General features: G+C 44.6%; 1 long non-coding RNA gene across 1 annotated transcript; it reads left to right on the forward strand.

Moving 5' to 3' along the window:
* Nucleotides 1-9,999: 9,999 nt before the first annotated feature.
* LOC103253137 lies at nt 10,000-16,463 on the forward strand. Its single transcript, XR_503838.2, has 4 exons — nt 10,000-10,279; nt 11,038-11,172; nt 13,936-13,983; nt 16,174-16,463. It is a non-coding gene; the product is annotated as an uncharacterized LOC103253137 (long non-coding RNA).
* The last annotated feature ends 234 nt before the right edge of the window (nt 16,464-16,697 follow it).

A 16,697-nucleotide genomic window follows, 5' to 3' on the forward strand; every position in this document is an offset into this window, starting at 1 on the left:
TGAACACAATTATTTTTATGGTTTCCATGGGAATGCTCTCTTAGCTTAAAAAATTCTAGTATAATGAGAGGCGCTACTTACATACAGCAAAAATTTGGAAGTAGATGTCTGAAAAGTCAGTAACAGATCCCTTTTCAGGCCCATAGGCAGCCTGTATTGTAACCCACAATTCAGTCCTTTACATGTTGGGTGTAGATGATTTTCATAGCCTTCTACGAAATTTCTGTTGTAATGCCCTTGTGAAATTTAGCTCATCAAATTGTTCTTATAAAATGAACAAACCTAAGAATTTTTATGGGACATTATTTTAAATTCTATTTAAATTCAACATAAGTTTACATAATTTCATTAGGCTGTGTGTGTGTGTGTGGTGCGGTGTGTGTGTGTGCATGTGTATGGATACCACCCAATATTATCTGGGGTTCCACCACTGGCACAGGCACAGCTGGGGAAACAGACTCATGAGACATGGGCTGTTCCCGGAATCTTTGCTTTCCTCGGGGCATCCGTTCATCCGTCCATCCAGTTGTGTGAGAGTGGAGGCCTGGTCTTCCCCGGCATAGAGGTCTCATTCCTGGACACTGTCCTCAGAAGGGGACGACCAGAAAGTCTGCTCAGGGGACACTTACTGTGACATGGGCTGAGGCCCCTAAGGTCTGAGGGCTCTGACCAACAGGTGTAGCCTTCTCGGAGGCAGGGCTGAGGCAGCGTTCTTAACCTGGAACTCGATGCCCTCTCGTCCCACCTTGTCAAGGCAATTGTGAGGGGCTGGATGCAGTGACTCAGGCCTGTAATCTCAGCACTTTGGATGGCCAAGGTGGGAGGATCGCTTGAGCCCAGGAGTTTGAGACCAACCTGGGTTCCATAGAAAGACCTCATCTCTACGCCCCCAAAATCAAAAGATTTGTCAGGTGTAGTGGCACATACCTGTAGTCCCAGCTACTCAGGAGGTTGAAGAGGGAGGATCGCCTGAGCCCAGGAGGTGGAGGCTGTGGTGAGCTGTGATCATGCCACTGCACTCCAGCCTGGGAGGCAGAGTCAGACTCTAACTTTAATAATAATAATAATAATAATAATAATACTCCCATATGTTGTTTGATTCGAGAACTTTAATGTTTTTCATATATCATTGTAAAACCAAGGACAATGTCATAACTTTTTCTATGTAGCTTTACAAAGGCAGGGCAAATTTATCCTTACAGAGGGCTAGAAGACTCTGAAAAGAATAGGAAAAAAAAGACTTCTATATATTTTCCCTTCAAATCCAGTGTATGCTTGTTTAAATATACATTCTGTGCAAAATGAAAAATGATATTTTAAAACAAAAACATGAAGTTTCTCTTACTACTAAGTGTGCCCGCTGGATGAAAGCCAGGAAGGAGGCATCTCTGTCTGCGGAAAGTGTTAAGTCCTCACTGTAGCCCGGAGCCACGAACGCCTCCCTGGAACCCCTCCTGCACCTGCTTCAGGGCGCCTTGGGTGAAGGTCCGAGCCCTGGCCCTGAGGGCACATCGGGGGTAGGCATCTACCAAGGCAGATGTCTCTGGCCCAGGACCCTCCAGAAGAATATTTTCAGGGTCCTCTTTGGCTGCCTGGGTCATGCCTTTCTAGTCCAGCAGGCCCAGAGCTCTGAGGCGGATGCCCCTCCCACCCTGCCCTGGGTGGAGAAATGCCACCCTGGGGTGAAGTGGTACTTTGGGCATGGCAGTCACCCGCTGAAATGGCAAGGTCCTCCAAGAGGGCAGTGGCAGCATTTATTTATTTATTTACTTATTTATGAGTCAGGGCCTCTGTCACCCAGTCTGAAGTGCAGTGACACAGTCACAGCTCACCATGACCTCTAACACCTGGGCTCAAGCAATCCACTCCTCTTAGCCTTCCAAGTAGCTGGACCTACAGGCACATGCTGCTGAACTCAGCTACCGTTTTGGCTTTTGTGGAGAGACAAGGACTTGCTCTGTTGCCCAGGCTGGTCTCGAACTTCCGGCCTCACGTGATCCTCCTGCCTCAGCCTCCCCACAAGCTGGGATTCTTGTTGTGTGTGAGTCACCCCTCCTGGCCAAGCAGCACGTTTAGAATCTCCTCGTAGAAGCCAGGAACTCACTTGGCCTCTCAGGCTGGCCCCTCCCTCCGGGGTCCCTTGGCCTGTGTCCTAGGGACGTCAAGGCTCCTTCATATGTACAGCCCTGGGATGCCTCGTCATACTTGCTGGTTTACCTTAACCCTGCCCACACTTCTGTGAAGAGCTCCTTGTGTATTCTCTCTTCAGTCTCTCCTTGGAGGGCATCCTCTGCTTCCTGACCCTTCCTCACTCTGCTCCAGTCACACTCTTCTGCTCTTCCCCTAGCGTGCCGTGCACGTTCCTGCCTCAGCGCCGCTGCACTGCTCCGTCCCTTTTCCTGGCAGTGTCTTCTCCAGGCTGCCTGGGATCCTTCCCTCGTGTCCTTTCCATCTTGGCTCAATTGCCGTTTTCTCAGTGACAACTTCTCTCTCTGTCCTTTTGAGGCTGCAGCCCCTCTACTCTGGCAGGCTTATTCTTTTCTTCCCATAACGCTTTCCGCAATGTAACACACTACATCGTTTACCTTTTTATTATGTTTCTTGTCTCTCTCCCCTCACCAGAATGGAAGCTATGTGAGGGAGAGGTTTTTGTCTGTTTTATTCACAGCTGTATGCTCTCAACTCAGATAAATGGTTAGATGTAGTAAGTGCTCAATAAATGTTTGTTCACTGAGTAATGTGTTGAATAAAGACATGTTCTCGCCTCTCGTGGGGTCTGTATTTAGATCCTTGAAAAGCCCTAACAAATAGGGTGGTGAGTTTTAGAGGCTGTGTCTCTATATACAAGACCCACAAACTAAGTTGAAAAAGCAGAAATGGATTACAGGGTGAGCATAGCTATGCTCCCACTGAAATTTGTAGGGAAACTCTGTCCTTGCTCCTTGCTGGCTTTTGGTGGTTTGCTGGCAATCCTTAATGTTCTTGGCTTCATTGTGTGTCTCTGTCTCTTCACGTGTTTGTCATGTTTGTTTGTGTGTATAGGAACACCAGGCATACTGGACTAGGCGCCCACTCTAGTATAGTAAGACTGCATCTTAACCTAAATAATTACATCTACGACAAACCTATTACGGAATAAAGTCACATTCTGAGGTACTGAGTGTGAGGACTCCCACACATATTTTGTGGAGGGACCTGATTCCACTCATAACAGAGTCTTTTCCTTTCTTTCCTGGAATTATAATACCCAAGTTATTAGTACTCCAGAGGCAGGGTAGCCAGCATAACTTAGACATAGACAGATGAGTTTCTTGAAGGCCTGTCTAAATTCAAACAGGGCAAGTATTCGGACATCTTGCTTATCAGTACCTGACCTTCCTTCGACCAACAGGCATATTGGACCAGACCACCTTGCAGGTTGGAATGTGGAACTAACAGTACAGTACATCACAGAAACAATAGGGAATTACCCAAAACTCAGATACAATGTTTTTAAAAAAAAGCCCAAATCTAGTTAGGCAGTAACTTTGATAATTTTGAAGGTCCTTGTGACCTTAAGAGGTTGAGAGATGGTCATCAGAATTCTAGATTAAAATACCTGCAGCCCTTTGCCCTTACCTCATGGTTTGCTTAATAATTGTTGTAACATTATATGAAGCTACTTGTCAAAGGCAATCATGTGTGCTCTCTCAAGCACTTTTTTCTTTCTAATCAATCTTGTTTTATGCTACATGTTGGACTCGCTTCAAAATTCTTTTCTGTGGCAGAGTTCAGAACTCATAGAACATCTACATCCCATGCCATCTGGCATCATTTTCTTAAAAACAATTAATTTTACATCTGAAGTGGCAGCCTGGCTGCTCTTGGTCTGGATTTGGTCTGACGGCAAATTTGTCTGAACTGAGTATTGGCCCACACAATGTTTTGAAAGATTTTTTTATCTTAGCTCATACACACTTAAAAGTTGGGAAACTTCACCTACAAATCTGAATCCCTGACGTCCTCGACAAATCAGAATATCTGGTCACATGGGCCAGTGTTGCACCATGTTCTTTGCCTCCTTGCAGGGGCTTCTCCTTACACAGGGCAGTGCTCTCCATGCCGTGTTGCCCCAATCCTGATGCGGGGTCAGCAGACACTTGCCACCCGGTCTGCTCCACTCACCTCAGTCAGCTTCTTGGTTCTGGTAGACATATGCGTTTGCAGCCCCTGAGCACCAGCAAATTTCAAGGGAATGACACATATTCTATGATGACGGTGACAACAGTGATGGTGGTGAATCGAGATACAGATTGGATCTGCATTTTTTTTAACTATACACTCTCGAACCTTTCCCAATCAAGGTTTTATTCCCACCGCTCCTCTAAGATGTCAGTGGTCAGTTTTCTGTCCACATCTTCTTTATTAGCAGCATTTGGCACAGTCGATGACCTCCTGTTCTGTAAAAACTTTCTTCACCCGAATTCTGTCCTGATGTACATTCTGTCACTGGTCACGCCTTCTCAGTCTCTTTTGCTGGTTTCTACTCCGGTAAAAACTGATGTGGTTGCAAGGCCTATTTCTGACATGTCTTCTACCTTCCACTTCCTCCCTTAGAAGATCTCATCCAGTCTCATGTCTACAAATGTCCACTGCACACTGACAACGCTCAAACATTGACCTTGGGCTTAGACGATTCCCCTGAATTCAGCATCCCTTCATCCCCCAGAAAGTGAGCATCATAGCCAGTAGGTAATTTCTGAAGCCTGACCCCCCTCCCCACCTCCCTCGTATCGGTGTCCCCTGTGGGTCCTATTTTCATCTTGGTGGCTATTTAGCTCCTGCATATGAGGAAGAACATGCAGAGTTTGTCTTTCTTTCCCTTGGCTCGTTCGCTTAGGGAGACGTTCTCCAGCTCCGCCCGTGTTGCAGCAGAGGACGTGCCTTCGTTCTCGTTTATGGCCGCGTGGTGTCCTTTGCTGTCCGTGTACCACATTTTCTCTCTCCGGTCAGTTGCTGGTGGGCACTTAGGCCGCCGGGGGGCTGCTTTCTAAAGAAACCCTTGGCCTTTCGTCTCCAGGACAAGCCCCAGAAAACATGCTCACTCAAGCTCCGAGGAGGGTGCTTCGGGGAGGGAAGGCCACGGGAGACGTCACCGGCAGTGGGAAGCAGGGTGGGCAGCACAGCCCAGACGTAGACGGAAGAGCGTCTTGCCGGCAGGTCGCCTTTAGGACGGGGTGAGTGTTCCGACATCCCTCGTGTCAGTACCTGACCTTCGCCTGACTGATCAGGCGTATCAGACCCGGCCATCTTGTGGGTTGGAAGGTAGCACTACCAGTACAATAAATCACAGAAACAATAGGGAGAGACCCCAAGCACGAGACATTCTTTTCTTTTTTTTGAGTCGGAGTCTCCCTCTGTCGCCCAGACTGGAGTGCAGTGGCCACTCCCGGCCCCCACAGCCTCGACCTGCTGGGCTCCGGCCGACCTTCCACCTCAGCCTTCCGAGTAGCTGGAACTACAGGCGCGCGCTACCATGCCCGGCTCATTTTTTATTTTTATTGTAGAGATGAGGTCTCGCCAAGTTGCCCAGGCAGGTCTCGTACCCGCGGGCTCAGGCAGTTCACTCACCTCGGCCTTCCAAAGTGTGGGATAACAGGCTGAGCCACCAAGCCTGGCCTCTTTTCTTTTAAAGCCCAAATCTAGACGGGCAGTCACTTCCATTCCTTAGAAGGTCCTTGTGACCTTAAAAGGTGGAAAGGTGGTCATTAAAACACGTGACCAAATACCTACCACTCTGTGCCCTTAGCTCATGGAATGGTTTGCTTAATCATCATGGCAAATTGTCTAAAGCTTCTTGTCAAAGGCAGACACTTGTCCTCTCTCTTCACGCACCCACACTCTCCCTTGGTTGTTTCTTTTCTTCCTAATAAACTGTGTCTTAAACTACACTTTAGCCTTACTCTGCAATTCTTTGGTGTAGCGCTGCCAAGAATCCATAAAGCAATTACACCACATACCGCCACATATCCTCTTGACATTTTAAGTCCGTGCGCACAGAGGAAACGTCCTCCCTGGTGGCGACGGACCCGAGAGACCCTGTTCCCCCACCCTTCCTGCCCCATCCTCCCCTCCCACGCCTTGCATCCGTGGCCGGGGGCTCCAGGGTCAGCTCACCTGGCCCTGACTCGCTGCGCATCCCAGCAGTGGTGGAAGGGGGCCGTGTCGGAAAGGGACACGGTCTCCTTTACTGCAGGTGCGATACTTTTATTCTTCATTGGTGTCTAAGAGTTGTACAATGTGTGGATGTTTCCATGCCTGTATACATTGTGCAATGACCAAATGCGTCTGAGCTGTGGAGTCACCTCGACTTGCCGGAAGCCCCGAATCTGACTTTCATAACTGAGGGGTGGAGAGGTAGACAAGTTATATGTCCCCCCTCCTTCATTTCCTCCCCTGCAAAGTAGAAAGATGATGCCTGCATTATGGGCCTTCCATGGGACTTGAATAAGGCATAGCGAGTGCCTGGCTCGCTGCAAACGTTCAGCCATGCAGCGCAAGAGGCCGCAGTATGGAGATGGGCTCAAAAGCCTGCACAGGAGCTGGGCTGGATGTGAGAGGACACTCCCGACTTCCTCCGGGGAGACTTCCTTCCTGCCACCCTTCACCCGCTCACCTGAACTCCTCCCAGAATAGAAACTTGACCCAGTGTAGATAATGCCAGACTCCCAAAGACTCCGAAAGGCAGACACTGTGAATACTGTTGACATGACAGCATAGGACTTAGACTGTTGCAGAAACTTAGTTGCTAAAGTGGCAGTAGGGTTTGAGAGGATTGACTCCAACTTGGAAAGAATCTCTACTGTGGGTGGAATGCTGTCAAACAGAATCACGTGCTACGGAGACTTCGCTCTTGAAATAAAGCCTCGATCGATATGGCAATTTTTATCATTGTCGTGTTCTAAGAAATTGTCACAGCCACTCCAAGTGTCAGCAGCCACTGCTCTCACCAGTCAGCAGCCATCAACATCGAGGCAAGACCCTCCACAAGTTAAAAGATCATGGCTCAGATAATAACATTTTTAACAATAAAGCATTATTAAGTTAAGGTTAAAAAAACGTTATTTTTTAGACATAATGCTCTTGCACAGTTAATAGACTACAGTATAGTGTAAACATAACCTTTCACGCACTGGAAAACTCAAAAATTTGTGTCACTCACTTTATTGAGCTGAACTGAAGAATATCTGGAACTGAACTGAGAATATCTCTGAGGTATGCCTTTAAATCATAATAAAGGAGAAATTTAAAAATAAAAAAATACTTCTTCACACATTTCCATACAGATTCATGTACAAAACTATATAAACTATATAATTTCTTGGGAAAATACACATTACTGCAAATGACCCCAAAAAGGTAAGGGCCAAAAGCCTTAAAAGACAATTTCTACAGCAGAAATGGCCTTAAGAAGGAAACAACCTATGTGAGGCCAATGGGCACAGATTGTTTCGCGGAGACGTTCTCCAAACCTTTAGGGCCACGTAGTCCCACCATGTATCCGTTGGTTTGGGGCCTAGAAAAGGAAGGAAAACATCATGCTTCTCTTTTTAGGAGGAAGTAGAACAATATTGTCCTGAATCTGATAAAGGCAATAGCCTAAAAGATTAGCCAATGTCACTAATGTAATATAAATTAATGCAGCAACCCGAAATAAACTATTTCTGAGCAGACTGCAAAATCACAATTAAAATATAATGCACATGGCCAAATGGGATTTATTCTAGGAATACAAGGCTTAATACTAGGAAATATTAAAAGAATTCTGAAAGTTTCTGTTAGGGACGGGGGGTACAGAGGGGGCACGGCACCACCAGAGCCAGCACGCCGGAGGTGCACGCCGGTAACCAGAGATCCGAGTAACACAAAGATTCACAACTCAAAGAGATGACGAAAGAAAAGATTTTTTAAAGAAAGAGATCACTTCCCACAGACAGGAAGAGGGCCAGCACTCTAAGATGAGTGTGGCCATCCGGGGTGCAAACCCGATGCCACATGAAAGATGCAAAGAATTGCACAGAAGTTAGGTTAGAAAACAGTGTGTTTAAAGTAAATTAGAGAGAGAAAAAAGAAGATTCACCTCCCCAAGATGCAGGAGGGGGCCAAAGCCAGGAAGTATGGCGACGGCCATCGCTCAAAGAGCACATGGCCACACCAGAGTCTAGCAAGGCCATGGCAAACGGCTGCTGGTGGCGGAGTCCTTCTAGCCGTTCCCCTTGATGGGGGAGGATCATTAAGGTGATTGGGTAGGGGTCTGCTCCACGTCATCACAAGGGGGCGGGCAAGCGCGGGTACTGACATCCGGTGATGGACAGCATGCAGATGGGTGGGTCAGTCGCACGATTTCTGCCCGTGGTGGGGTCTGTCTGTGTCATGTAGGTCACAAGGGCTGATTCGGTTAACTTGACCCCAGTGGGATTTCTCCTGCAGGAGACTTGCTAGACATTTGCAATCCACAAACACCTTAACCAAAGGGGGTCGTGTTATCATTTTTATGGTTTTGGCCAGCCAAAGGGTGATCTTTGACCTTCTGCCTTGACAAGGAAGCTGAAGGTTTACTAGAGATTATTGTGCTAAACCATGAACTGAAAGGTTGAACTGTCCTGGTCTTGCATCTGAGGGAGATTTGCTGAGGGGTGGGACAGGCTGCCACTTGGCCTGCAGTAGAATGTCTGAAAGCTTTCTGATGCCTATGCTGAGGCAAAAAGACTAAACTAAGAATAAGTTTCTCCTAGGATTCTATAGGACCTCCTTTCAGTTTCCACTGTGTAAAATTAAAATGCAAAAACCAACAGGCCCTGACCAGATTTTGTCTGACTGGAAATGAGCCTGGGCCTCCCAAAGTGCTGGAATTACAGGCTTGAGCCACCGCACCCGGCCTGCATTCATTATATAGATAAAGATCATTCTTATATTATAAATAATTTGCAAATTTCACAGAATGAAGTTCACTATTTTTTGTACAAAATATTTATTGCGACAATGTAGAGAAAAATGAAATATTCCTATTGTAAATCACAGATGATAAGTGGGTATAATATCCTCATTGATTCTATTTGTTATGTTACAACCTGTATATTATTCAGAAAGAGAAAATGGGAAAAAAAACTGTTGTAGGTAGAATTCATTTTTCTGGAAAATGTATAATATGATAAATCTTCCTCAGTGTTCAATACTAAGGTATCTAAGATAACTCCTCTTTTAGATGGCTAGGAACAGATATTCTTGAAACAAGAGCAAATAATCTATTTTATTTTCCTATTTCCCATCAGCTTTCAGTTGATATTGCCACAAATAAATTTTGTTTGAATGTGTTTTACTTTTTGTTAATTGTTATAAAGTATCACAATGTTCATTATTATGTTTTACAGACAGAGGATTTATCGTGAATATTCTCAGTTTCTGACTTTATTTCAAGGGTGTCATCCAGTTGAGTAGAAAGTCGAGGAGCAAGAAGAAAAACTGGCTGTTGTTATCCAGCTTGGTTTGGTCATGAATCTGTTGTAACAAAGTCTCTAGCAGAACTGGAGTGCCTGCCTGGGCACATCTTGGATCCACAGAGTGAGCCAGGTTCCTTTTCCTGTGTGTGGCTATGGGGTCTGGTCCTGACCACTGTCCGTCAGAACAGGACAGGCACACACCACACCTGCTAGGGCCTGGGTTTCTCCTTCTTCTCCAAGTTGGGATTCCTGCATTTCCACGTGCCAGAAATTGGCTGATACAACAGAGGGACACATGGTTTCATCAAAAGAAGTCCAGGGGGAGTTTGGCTCTGGGCACAGTTAGATGGGGGTGGGGAAGATTGCCCAGGCAGTGTGGTGTGGGCTCCGGCTCCGTGTCTTCGTGGGATTTCTCTGTTCAGCAAGCAAGATGGTGTTTTGTCATCCCAGGATCACTCCCACTTTAGTAATCCCTGTGGACTACGGCGATCTCTCTCAGGAGCTCTGGCCGGAAGGTCCTCTGCAGGACTCTCACTCAACTCGTTGGGATCCTTGCTCATTCCAGAACCTGTTGGGGTGATCAGGCTTGTTTAGTCTTAATGGACACCCTGTGTGAGCCTGCCTTTCTCTGTGGGGGATGGAGGTCGACTCCACCTGTGGACGACACAGCGACGGTGGCTGCACTTCCTTTTCGTCCTTGCCTGTGTTGTGACATCGTCACACCTTTCTTATCCAAGAACAAAGGGACTGTTCATATAAAAAATCATGGGGGTTGGTTTATCAGCTCCATTTTGGAAACGGTAAGCTTCCGGTGCTTATAAAACACCCAAGGGGAGATGTCGAGTCGGCCCCTGGGTCTATGGGTTGCAAGTTCAGGAGAAAGACATGGGCGGAGGACACGGGCAGGAATGAGCAGAATACATGTGGCATTTAGTGAGTGAGGTGGGAGGAGATCGCCTAGGGAGTGATCACGAATACAAAGGAGAAGTCCAAGGGCTGATCCTGGGGTGCCTCGATGCCTTGAGCTCCTGCAGAGTAGGGAGACCAGTAAGGGAACCTGAGAATGAGCGACCCGACATGCGGGACACAGGTCTTATGCTGCTGTGAGGCCAAGTGAGGAGGAACCAGCGTATGGAGGTCACTGGTGTCTTCAGTGAGAGTGGTGTGGAGGAATGGTGGGTGTGACAGACTGATCGGAAAGAACAAGAAAGGAAGAGGAAGAAAACAGTGGGGTGGTGACCTGAGGAGAAAGGGAGTAGCTAGAGGTTTCTGTGTTTGGGGTTTTAGATATTGGAGAAGAACCAGTTTGAATGTGTACTGATGGTAAAAACATACAGAGAAAACTTGCAAATGGTGTGAGGAGTGAGGGAAACTGCCAAACAATGTTTCTGAGGAGTGATGGGCTCCATTAGACAGGCGAGGAAGTTGGCCTTGGGAAGGAATATGAGTTCATGCGTTAACAACAGGAGAGAAGGCATGTGAGCCCAGACGGACAAAGGCGGTGGAAGATGTGGCATTGGGAGGCTGGACATTCTCTGGATTGCTTCTGTCTCCGTAGTGAGAGAGGAAGGCCATCAGCTCGAGGAAGGGTGGGGAGACGGACCGAGAAGAAGGCATGAAATTGTTTCCGAGTGTGAGCCGGTGAACGGACTAGAGAGTTTCATTGCCAAGCAGCATCAGGGGTCCGAATGAGGTGAGTGTCTTAGCCCTCATGAATTTAAGATGAGACCTGTTGGCCTGGTTGTGACAGAGCAGGTAAAGAGCTGGGTTTTCCCGAGTTGGGGTTCAGCCAAGCGGGTCGACAGAGGGAGAGGGGGCAGGTGGAGCGTGTGCGTCAGGACGGCGGGTGACGCATGGCCCTGGGGCTGAAGCTGGACAGGGAAAGTGAGGACGTGCGTGGCGGGGGTGTTGGGCAGTGGAAAACGCCCATTCAGTGGGTGGCAGGTGCTGGCGTATGACTCAGCAGGGATGCAGTCCCAAAGCGAGTAACCCCCAAAGGCAGGAGGCAGAGGCTGGATGTTGGGGGAGATGGAGGAGCAGCATAGTGTGGTGGACAAAGGCCTGGACTCTAGAACCACAGTTTGTGGCCCAACCCTGGCCCTGACAGTTGCCGGCTGTGAAACCATGAGCAAATTGTGTTTGTGCCTCAACTCCCTTTACTATATTGGGGGCATGATAAGAGCACCTACCTCAGAGCTGTTTTGAGCACCAAATGATTTTTTATATGTAGTACGGTATTTTAAATGGTTCAGTCAGAAACTAACACGTGGTTGCTATATAAGACTTTGCTATTATTAATGTTACATGGATGTTATAGTTACTAGGAGTGTCAAAATCTAACATGTGACTGTGGGAGTGAGTGGCTTACATCGTCAAGGTCATTGGTGAAGGAACAGAAAGGAACCGAAAGACTAGCATTGGAAAGATTGTATGTGTGGGTTTTGAAAGCATTAAGAATAAAAACATATTTCTAGAATATTATTATTTGAGAAAATTTTCTATTTAAGGAACGAGTGATATGCTTATGAGTTGTTTTTCATATTATTATAACACAAGTTTTATAAACTTGGTCATAGTATTTGTTAATAGAGAAAATATTTTTAAATGTTTAGTTCAAAACAATTATCTTTAAGTTAGCATAGAATTTTTTTTTGTTAAATTTTAAGTTTTATCCAAGTTGTTATTACAACATTTTCTTTGTATATCTGTAGAACATATTAAAACAGTAACAAAAAGCTTATCAACAATCTGAAATTGTCCAGAGTGACATCATTTTAAGAGTTAAATGAGAAATTTTAAAGGTAGTTTGTATTTGGTAACATAATTCTCATAAAACATAATGTTTACATTGAAGATGAAAATATTGTTTTTATTTCCAAAGTTATGCTTAAATGCTTTGATTATATTTTTTAAATTTTTAAGCATTTTTCATTTTTATATGATTGGTCCAGTTTTAACATAAGTACTAAATATATTTTTACTTTTAGTGTTCATTTATGATTATGGGTGTTACTCAGAAGAGGAAACAGTAAACTGACAGTTCTGCCTGAAAATATGCACACTGTACAGGAAATTCATGCTTTATTAGCAGTCTAATCTTGGTCCTTTGTTCCACAATCAGTTTTTTAGCAAACTATTGCTAGATGAAAGTAGGAAGTCTGTATGTACATCATTTCTAGATGTCTTTTAATTGTCTTTCTACTGTCAGTGTTTCTTAAAAAGCAAGTATCAAAATGTAATGGACTTTTTTCTTTTCTTTTTTCTTTTTTTTTGAGTCAGGGTCTCACTCTGTCGCCCAGGCTGGAATGCATTGACACAATCATGGCTCACTGCCACTTCGTCCTCCTGGTCTCAGGCAATCTTTCCACCGCAGACTTCTGAGTAGCTGGAACTACAAGCACACACCACCATGCCTGGTTTTTTTACAAAAAAATTTTGTAGAGATGAGGTCTTTGTTGTTGCTTCTGCCCAGACTGTTCTCAAACTCCTGGGCTCTAGCAATCCTCCTGCCTCAGCCTTCCAGAGTGCTGGGATTGCAGGCGTGAGCACCACATCCGGGTTAGAACAAATATTTCTTTTTACTTTAAATTCATTTGTTTATTTTCTGAGTCCATGGCATATTTGCTTTCAGTTTAACTGAAGAGGCTACAAGTTGCCTTACATGCCAATCTACTGCCACATTTGACTTTTGCAAGTTGTCCTTAGCGACACGGACCTCTTTTTCAATCAGGAATCTACTTATTTAGGGTTTGATGGGATACTATACCTTCCCTTTTCCAAAATTGGGGTGTTTTTAAAGCAATATTGTTCAAATTCATTTTAAAATTCCACTCTTCTAAACTAATTGGAATGGTGCAGAAAAGCTAGTTTAAAACTGATTATTCTTTAAATTACTTTTCTATTATATATATGAATATATGTATTATGTATACATTTAAGCGGTTATTTTTAAAGTGTTTCTAAACAGAGGGGGTGTTGTTCTAATGTTCCCCGAGAAACATTTACTAACAGGTATGCATGTCTGAGAAATGAGTTCTTCTAAATGTTAGTGCAAAATGTTACCACTTAGAGTAGGTAGTAATTAATATTAATTACTTTATTCTCTGTATTTTCTTATCCTTTCCATCCAGTTTGCTTTCACGGTCTTGGCAGTTTCACCTCTGCAATGATACTTTAGGCTTTTCTTTGTTTTGTTTCTGTTTTTTTACATTCCCACTGCTGGTGTCCTAGACCATGACCTCATCCTCCTTTGTATGTACTATTAGTCTCTTTTCTGAGTTCTCTCATCTCTGATTCATCCTTCATAGGTCTGCAGTGCCATCTTCCTAGGGCATAGCCCTCCCCTCTTCCCAAGCTGTCAGTAGATTCTCCTAACTTGGTAGCTATTTGGAAACTCCTCTCCCCTGACCCTAAAGCTTCATTTGCTGTGTTTTTTCCTTTCCTCCCACCCTTCCAGGTTGACAGCCTTCTCTAAAGTAGCTCAGCATTACTTCCACGCTAAAATGTACGTATGATTTTCCCCATGATACTTTTAACTCATTTTTTAACCTACTGAAATCTCATTCTGTTGCCCACTAAGTAAATACTGATTTCCATTTTCCACTGTCATCCCAGTAAGTCACCCTTCCATTCCTCTTATGCAATTTCTGTGTGATTTCTATTCATGTATTTCCTCAAGTCACAAGGATATGAAAGAGATCATATATTCTTTTTATCCCTCCATAGCACTTGACACACTACATTTTATATAATGTACACAATTTCACTGTTTGTTGAAAGAAGAATAAAGATTTAAATCACACTGGATTTTTCATAAGTTGATGAGTTCGTACCACCGATCTCTTTACTCCTTCTGTGTAAATAATGTTACCTGGACTATTAAGAACAAGAGATGCCAGGCTCGGTGGCCCAGCCTGTAATCCCGCGCCTTTGGGAGGCTGAGGTGAGTGGATGGCCTGAGCCCGTGGGTTCAATTCCCGCCTGGGCAACTTGGCGAGACCTCATCTCTACAATAAATCAAAAATCAGCCGGGTATGGTAGCACATGCCTGTAATTCCGGCTACTCGGAAGGCTGAGGCTGAAAGATCGCCAGAGCCCAGTGGGTCGAGGCTGCAGTGGCCGGGAGCGACCACTGCACTCCAGTCTGGGTGACAGGGTGAGACTCCAACTCAAAAAATAAAAAATAAAAAATAAATAAATAATAGATGGTTTACTACCTGGCGTTTGGAAGCTTATTAATGGATTTCAGAATTATGACTGATATGAAACTTCCAGTCTTTCTTTTGTTGCTTTATCTTAACTTTAACAGTTCATTATCCCATTGCTTTGAGCAAGCTGCAGTATCCTTATATCTCCTATAATAAGAGTTGACTCAAATCACACATTTCTTTGTTTCTTAAATGAGTATCTGGGCATTCATGTAGTACTTGGAATATTTTTTATGGAACAAATGACCAAAATTTGATTCTTTTTTTTTTTTTGTTTTTTGTTTTGAGTCAGAGTCTCACTGTCGCCCAGGCTGGAGTGCAATGGCACACTCATGGTCACCGCAGCCTCAATCTGCTGGGCTCTGCCAATCCTTTCGCCTCAACCTTCCAAGTAGCTGGAACTACAGGCACACACTACCATGCCTGGCTAATTTTTTTTTTATTTACTGTAGAGACATGGTCTCACCAAGTTGCCCAGGCTGGTCTTGAACCCACAGGCTCAGCAATCCACTCGCCTTGGCCTCCCAAAGTGCTGGGGTTACAGACTGAGTCACTGAGCCCGGCCCCAAAATTAGATTCTTAGATATCACTTCTTTTGACATGTAATTGTACTTTTTTTGTTTTTGTTTTTGAGGAGGAGCCTTACTCTGTCATCCAGGCTGGAGTGCAGTGGCACACTCATGGCCACTGTAGCCTTGACCTGCTGGATCCTTCTGACTTGACCTCCCATGAAGCTGGAACTACAGGTGTCTGCCACCATGCTCAGTTAATTTTTTAAAATTTATTGTAGCAATGAGATCTTGCCAAGTTGCCCAGGCTGGGCAATTCTCTCACCTCTGTCTCCCAAAGGGCTGGGATTACAGGCATGAGCCACCATGCCCAGCTCTATAGTTCTAACTTGATGAAAAGTGGTGGTTTATAACTAAACTAAGCTTTTTGTTTTATAGTTTGGAAGACCTAGAAACAAATCACAGAATTCTTTCTATTGGTGAACAAAGCGAACTTAGAAACGAAATGACCATGTTGCTAACAAAACTTATAAAGGAAACTGTAGGTAGTGTTTATTTAAAACTGAAAACTTGGTGACTCAACCTGTAATCCCAGCACTTTGGGAGACTGAGGCGCGTGTATTGCCTGAGCCCTTGGATTCGAGACCAGTCCGGGCAACTTGGCAAAACTTCATCTCTACAATAAATCAAAAATTAGCCAGGCATGGTAGCATGCACCTGTGGTTCCAGCTGCTTGGAAGGCTGAGGCAACAGGATTGCCGGAGCCCAGCATGTTGACGCTGGGGTGGCCGTAGGTGTGCCACTGCACTCCAGCCTGGGCGACAGAGTGAGACTTTAACTCAAAATACAATACAGTAAAATAAAACTGAAAACTGAGGATTGATTTAAGCAGTAAAATATTTTATTTGCTGAACTCTGTGCAATAGTTACCTAAAGAGTCAACAAATGCTCACTATCTCTTTTATGTAACACCACCAGCAAGAGGTGGCTGGTCTTCAAGGCGTCTCCTACTCCTGTTGTTCTGATGACATTGTGAAGAATGAAGCTGAACCTCAGTGATCTGATGCAGCCATCAAATTAGCAACATGAAACCACTGTGGCCCGAACATTCTTGTTTAAATGGTTGCATCTCTTTGCTTGCATGCCCGATCCCCTTTCTGTTAAAACTCATGCATGTATGAGTTTTTCAGCTTTTGGGTAGTAATGGTCACTTTGTCTTCCTAGCACTTTCAATTTAACAATAAAGATGATTTAATTTTGCATTTGGCCTCAGTGGATCTGTGTCAGTCTCAAATGGTATAAATCACAAGTATGGAAGGTTACATTGTTCTTCCTTAAGAAAAAAATTAAAGACAAAAATCTAACTTATGTACGCATTTATGTGTATACTTATTAAGTTACACAACCAATTTTCATGAAGGAAAATTTGAAAAGAAATATAGTCTAGAGCCTACAAGACTTAAAGCAACATAATTTCGTGCCCTGGAATACATTAAACTAAA

This window comes from Carlito syrichta, unplaced genomic scaffold (genome assembly GCF_000164805.1).
Source record: "Carlito syrichta isolate Samal-C Ts95f unplaced genomic scaffold, Tarsius_syrichta-2.0.1 Scaffold203829, whole genome shotgun sequence".
Taxonomy (NCBI): domain Eukaryota; kingdom Metazoa; phylum Chordata; class Mammalia; order Primates; family Tarsiidae; genus Carlito; species Carlito syrichta.